The sequence below is a fragment of the Pleurodeles waltl genome, chromosome 12 (genome assembly GCF_031143425.1).
Source record: "Pleurodeles waltl isolate 20211129_DDA chromosome 12, aPleWal1.hap1.20221129, whole genome shotgun sequence".
NCBI classification, from domain to species: Eukaryota; Metazoa; Chordata; class Amphibia; order Caudata; family Salamandridae; genus Pleurodeles; species Pleurodeles waltl.
Window position 1 is genome coordinate 4427136 of NC_090451.1, and position 7171 is coordinate 4434306.

The 7171-nt window shown below is 44.9% G+C and overlaps 1 non-coding gene across 1 annotated transcript; it reads left to right on the forward strand.

Annotated features, from left to right (window-relative positions):
• Nucleotides 1-3466: 3466 nt before the first annotated feature.
• On the forward strand, nt 3467-3538 carry TRNAW-CCA (transfer RNA tryptophan (anticodon CCA)). Its single transcript has one exon. It is a non-coding gene; the product is annotated as a tRNA-Trp (tRNA).
• The last annotated feature ends 3633 nt before the right edge of the window (nt 3539-7171 follow it).

Below are 7171 nucleotides of genomic sequence, written 5' to 3' on the forward strand. Positions count from 1 at the left end.
AATACATATAAGGAGCCGGCCAGAGCAGCACGCCAAACCGAGAACCATTTCTGAAATAGGTTGTCAAGGCATTATGAAGAGATACAGTCCGCTCACCAGAAAAGCCGCCTCCTCAGGTGCCCAGAACACTATCAATAGATATTATCGGTCCCTAACACCTCCGGTGTGGATGAGAATGCACAGCTGGCTGCCCCTACAGAGGGGGGTTCCAACGTTACCAATTTTCAAAAGGAAGTTTGCGAGCGGCTTGAAAAGCTCAGCCTCTAGGATTTGCCGCAACTGAAATCCCCTATTAAGGTTGAAGGCGACGGCCGCGAAGCCTCGAAAGACTAATTAAATGATTCAATCAACTTCATCGACAGTGAAGATGATGAAAACTGTATTGCACCACCGAATTCACAAGTCTATGAAGATATGGGCTTTCAGGAGGACCCTGATCCAGAGGCAGTCGTCGCACAGCCGGCAGGTGTAAACTCTGAAGCCGCTTATACACCAATGGACCTACGCGACTCGCAAGATTTCAGAGCAGCCGCTGAGTGTAGCAAAAATGCTGAGCAGTAAGCTTATCAGAGGGTCGTGTTAAGCATTTGTTGTACACACACAGGCAATTAATGAGGAACACACACTCAAAGACTTACTCCAGGCCAATAGGTTTTTATATTGGAAAAATATATTTTCTTAGTTTATTTTAAGAACCACAGGTTCAAGATTTACATTAAACACTTTAAATGCTAGGTACTTCACTTAGATACTTTAGGAACTTTGAATGAAAACAATATCATGTACAGCCTTTGTAAAAATTGCAATAAGCTATTTTCAAAGTAGACAGTGCAAAAATCAACATTTCCAGGGGGAGGTAAGTAAACGTTAGATTAGGAGGTAAGTAAAACACTTACAAGTCTCAGTCCTGGGGCATAGGCAGCTCACCGATGGGGGTTCAAGGCAACCCCAAAGTTACCACACCAGCAGCTCAGGGCTAAAAGCTCATTTATGGTCGGCCTTTGGTGCGAATCATATGGCAAAAGGTGGTTTGTTAAGATGAGAGCACTCATATCGTGCTAGGCAAAATATACAGGGGAGGCACTCATTTTTGTGTCAGGTGTATGTAGAGATGAGACAGCGACTTTTATGCACTAATGAGCCACGCAATTGTGTTACATCTTGGGGTTCAGTCCAAGCCATATTGAGCAGACGAGAGCGGTCATGGTGGCGGGCGCCTGGCTGTCGGGCAGGGTGTAAGGCTCAATAGTGTACAGTGAGACTCTGTAGGGCTTCAGTTTTTGCTTCTACATGATCTGAAGGCTTATCCTCATGCTTTGGGCCTCAGTGGGGAATCTCAGCTCTGAAGAACTGAAGGGTTTATGGCATCAGGGAGACGGCACACCAGGACCAGGCTTAGCTGCCACATTCTTCTGCGTCAGGCCACCCCCCCTTTTTTTGCCATTTTTGTGCCATTTTTTGGTCGAGCGTAAGCCATCGGCCTCGTGTACACTTTTAGAATACTTCTTATGGCTTAAAGCAATTTCATTTGTTGGTTGCAGTGTCCTTTAAAAATCGCTAGTGGTCAGTTCTGCCTTTTTCTCACTCCTTGTACTGTTTCAGAGCAGTGACCAACTACTGTACTGATCCACTTTGGTTTCTTTATCTGTTGCTGGGACTGACTATTTTTGTTATTTCTTTGGTACTCCCTTTTCACTGTGGGCATTTTAGGCTGGTAGCGACCTGCGTTTTGTTGCAGCATTTCATTCCTCCCACCTCCTCCCATTTCGCTGACATTTGTTTTGGCTTTATTCCAGTGCTGTCCTTGTTTACCTCCGGGTCCTAAAATACGCTTATTTTATAAAAGAAACACACCATTGTTTAGCTCACTGTTCACGAAAGCCACAATATGCCCTTTCTGGTACAATGTAGCTAAACCTAGAAGCAATAATGTGAATCTTGCTTAGCCTCACATGCATCTTGAGTCTCTTTCTCAAGGGCCCCTCCCTGCCAGCTCTCACGACATAGCACATAGGGCATTTCTTACCTCCTTTATTGGGGGAAAAAAAATCTTCTCAGGCTGCTCTGCTATTGTTAACTTCATTCGAGCTTTGTTGAAATGGAAGGCAATTAGGCTTTCAAGATGTTTCATTCTGTTAAAACAAAAAGAAAATACTTTTCCAGCCTGATTTCCCAATTTCTGTTCAGACGTTTAGGCAAGGAAAGTCCAGTTATGAATTTACAATGCCAATAGCTCAAACTCAAGAAAATGCAAGACCTATAGAATTGCAAATGCTTGTTCTGATTAGTAGTTTGCAGTTGGTGGTTCATGGTGTTTCGTGGTGGTTCACAGTGGGGGTTTGAAAGAGCACAAAATGTGCAATAGCTCCAAAATTCCACTAAATCCAACAAGTGGAATACAGTCGTGAAAAGTGGAAAGTTCAATCTGCCAGTGATTTTTTTTCCTATAGATTTCTGTTTCACATTTTTCTCCCACTAGTCATAGTCATCTAACTTATTTTTATTAATTGTGATATCATCTATCAAAATCTAGGTCATGTGCACTCCTTCTTTGCCTGACTTAAACATTAGTACAAACCTTCGCAATGGATATCTTGGCCAGTGGTGCAGTGAGGGTACATGGTGCCCTCATGCAAGCAAGGGAAATGCATACATGTCCTCTGGTTAAGTAGCAAAAAGCCTAATTGGGATGTAGTGGTCCGCTCAAATTCAACAACCTCAGTGCCACTGCACCTGCTGCACTGTTGATAGATACCATTGTGATGTTCCTGGGGCCACACCCTTCAAAGGATAGAAAATACTTGAAATTAACTGAAAAGTTAAGGAGGAGAATTTCCTAGCGCGAGTAGCAACTTCAACAAGGTATCCCTGTGCAAGGATATTTCGGGGCGGGCAGCATTTTCTGTCGCTATTTGAGTATTCTCCGTGACACACTTGAGTGATGTCCACTGACACAGTTCACTCCAAAATCATCTCTCCACTTGGACTCATGCGTGACTCTCTCATTCACCCAGTAACAGTGCGCCCACCAAAGCAAAGCTACTAACAATTGTGGCCAAGGAGGCAGAGTTCTGACTCTGTGCCCTCGAGGAGAGTGGCATATTAACAAAAAACTCTGTTTGCTGAGTTTATGGGATCTCGGCTGACTTGTGTTACAAATGTCTGATCTTTCGCTGCTGATGATACAAGAAATGTGTTTTTCATAGTCTATGTCACACTTGACAGGACTATAAATTAGCAGCGCCAGCAACAAAGCAAGTACAAGGGTGTCATGAAAATGTAGTAATACATATCGCATGGATGGTCTGTGTTATTGAATGGACTGTAAATGTTTACTTTAGAGTGACCTAGTGCCAGGCCTGTAGAATAGCTTCATGTACTTTAATCTCGTTAATTACTCTGGAAAGTTTGACGAGCACGAAATCATTTTGCTCACTTTTAAGTCATCCTGTTGAACAGAACAGTAGACCTCGTGGCGCAACGGTAGCGCGTCTGACTCCAGATCAGAAGGTTGCGTGTTCAAATCACGTCGGGGTCAAAAAGTTGTTCTTTTAAACTCCAAAATTGACTCCCATGAATTTACCCTAATTTCTCAATTAAAAAAATAATTGCATTTAAAAACTCTTGTTTTATATAAACATAAATGTGGACCAAGCTCTCATAGATTACCTGGAAACCTGCTTCTAATGTGTACTTAGAAGCTTCGCATCATTTATAATGTACCCTTTGGGAAAAATGCAAGTGTTTTAGCTGCATTGAGCAACAAAAATAATGCTATGCCACAATTCTGTATTACATTAACAGGAAGTAGCAGCCTTACCTCACCCCACATTGCTAGTTATTATCTAAACAATGCGTTGGATACTTCAATTGATAGACAGTAGATGGCGCTGTCGTATAAGTCTATAGCCGCATATGATGAATCATTCTTTCCACTTGTGGAGTGGAAAATAAAATATTACGTTTTCCTTCAGCGGAAGATAATACAGAACTAATCATGAACTGTTAAATGAAAATATGGTGCTGGAAGTCAAAATGACTAGCAGAGGACGACTTCGAACCTTGGACCACAGAGTTACAGGCCTACTAATTTTCCACTGGGATCTCTACTGTTTCACACGGAAAAGAGTCCTTAATCCTTTTTATTTAGTGAAATTCTACAGCCCTGTCATTATTGATAAAATATGTGATTCAGCAGAAATATTTCTGCGGTAATGCACACATTATGCGATGCATTTATGTGAGACCAGAGAACCTATTTTTACCAAGAAGGGTTCAAACCAAACATTATGGATCTCTGTACATAAACACAGTGCGTGGTACTTCATGAGATGTATATATGTATTTTGCATTTTGGCCTTTTCCTTTCTGCAGATTTCTTAGAATGTCCCTCAGATTTATTTTCGCATATTATACTGGTGCGTTGAGTTAGTTCACGTGACTGACCACAAACACTCAAGCGACTAAACAATGACTGACCACAAACACGTATACAACGCTCTTCACCCTTAAGACTGGAGGAGTGAGACCATCTGGAGAGGACCCTTTGGGTGCAATAACATTTTCATTTGAGGCTCTGTTTCTCCCTGTCTTTTTACATTGCATGCCTCGCTCTGCATTACTCTCCTTCCTGACACATTCTGCTCAGCCCCCTCCAGGATCTTCGCATATACAGAGCAGATGGTTTTAACTTGTCACCTCTGAACATTTAAGACAAAAAATCAAGCGTTGGGATCAAGACCCAGAGGTACTCAGATACCCAGGGGGGTGGAAGTGAACAATTGTATATTGTATATTCAAAGGCACTTTTAACATGCTTATGATCTAAACCTACTTAAGCATTTAAGTGAACCAACATATCTGTTATCATATGTTGTTATGTTACCTTCTGTTGCTTTGTGTTGTGTGTGCTGTGTATGTGTGGTGTGGTGTTACAATATTATAACACACATCTGTCACCTAACAGATCTAGAATATCAAGGTACGTTCAGCGCATGGGGCATCGTCCTGCAAAAATTAGAACCGCCCGGACATACTAATCTTTTAATACCGCAACAAAAGAAGGGCAGATCAATTTTAAAAGGGGCCGTGGAAGTAGAAACCTCCCCAAGTAATCGGGAACATTTGACAATATTAGAACATTGGAATGCTGGGGGCTCCATTGAAAACAATGGAGTGCTGCAGGCTTTTACTGGCCGGTAAAAGCCCGCAGCGCCAACATTCCAATGTTTGCTTTGTTCACAGCAACAGCTGTGAACAAAGCCTCATGGAGCCAGAGGGGATATTAATCCCCTCTGGGTCCGTGAACATTTTTTTTTTTTTTAATGGAACATTCTGCCCTGTGTGGCAGAATGTTCTAATAGCCTTAGAACCCGCCGTAGCGGGCTCTACCGGCTATTAAAGTCCCTCTCCCTTGTTAAATGCCCGAGCCGAGCGGGCCTTTAATAGCCGGTAGAGCCCGCTACGGCGGGTTCTAAGGCTATAGTAAAGCATCATAGCATGCTTCATAACGGCACGCACCAACAGTTCTTCATCGGTATGCCCTCGACAGTCAAACAGGCTGGAAGGCAAATTTTAAACGACAACAATCATAACTGGTCCTGATGAAAACTCAGAAAAAATCTGTAAGGAAATGCCTCCTTGGCATGGTTACCCCCTGACTTTTTGCCTTTGCTGATGCCAAGTTATGATTTGAAAGTGTGCTGAGGCCTGCTAACCAGGCCCCAGCACCACTGTTCTTTCCCTAACCTGTACCTTTGTTTCCACAATTGGCACACCCTGGCATCCAGGTAAGTCCCTTGTAACTGGTACCCCTGGTACCAAGGGCCCTGATGCCAGGGAAGGTCTCTAAGGGCTGCAGCATGTCTTATGCCACCCTGGAGGCCCCTCACTCAGCACAGACACACTGCTTGCCAGCTTGTGTGTGCTGGTGGGGAGAAAATGACTCAGGGTGCCATGCCAACCTCACACTACCTATGGCATAGGTAAGTCACCCCTCTGGCAAGCCTTACAGCCCTAAGGCAGGGTGCACTATACCATAGGTGAGGGCATAGGTGCATGAGCACTATGCCCCTACAGTGTCTAAGCAAAACCTTGGACATTGTAAGTGCAGGGTAGCCATAAGAGTATATGGTCTGGGAGTCTGTCATACACGAACACCCCAGCACCATAATGGCTACACTGGAAACTGGGAAGTTTGGTATCAAACTTCTCAGCATAATAAATGCACACTGATGCCAGTGTACATTTTATTGTGAAATACACCCCAGAGGGCATCTTAGAGATGCCCCCTGAAAACATACCCGACTTCCAGTGTGGGCTGTCTAGTTTTACCAGCCTGCCACACACCAGACATGTTGCTGGCCACACGGGGAGAGTGCCCTTGTCACTCTGTGGCTAGTAACAAAGCCTGTACTGGGTGGAGGTGCTTCTCACCTCCCCCTGCAGGAACTGTAACACCTGGCGGTGAGCCTCAAAGGCTCACCCCCTTTGTTACAGCACCCCAGGGCACTCCAGCTAGTGGAGTTGCCAGCCCCCTCCGGCCACGGCCCCACTTTTGGCAGCAAGGCCGGAGGAGATAATGAGAAAAACAAGGAGGAGTCACTGGCCAGTCAGGGCAGCCCCTAAGGTGTCCTGAGCTGAGGTGACTCTGACTTTTAGAAATCCTCCATCTTGCAGATGGAGGATTCCCCCAATAGGATTAGGGATGTGCCCCCCTCCCCTCAGGGAGGAGGCACAAAGAGGGTGTAGCCACCCTCAGGGCTAGTAGCCATTGGCTACTAACCCCCCAGACCTAAACACACCCCTAAATTGAGTATTTAGGGGCTCCCAGAACCTAGCAAGATAGATTCCTGCAACCTGAAGACGAAGAAGGACTGCTGGCCTGAAAGCCCTGCAGAGAAGACGGAGACACCAAATGCTTTGGCCCCAGCCCTACCGGCCTGTCTACCCACTTCAAGAAAAACTGCAACAGCGACGCGTTCCACAGGGTCCAGCGACCTCTGGACCCTCAGAGGACTACCCTGCATCTAAAAGGACCAAGAACTCCCTAGGACGGCGGCTCTGCTCCAAAGAAGAAACATCTTTGCAATAAAGACAACACTTTTCTCGCCGGAAGCATGAGACTTTGCAGTCTGCACCCGAGACCCCCGGCTCGACCTGCGGAGAAACA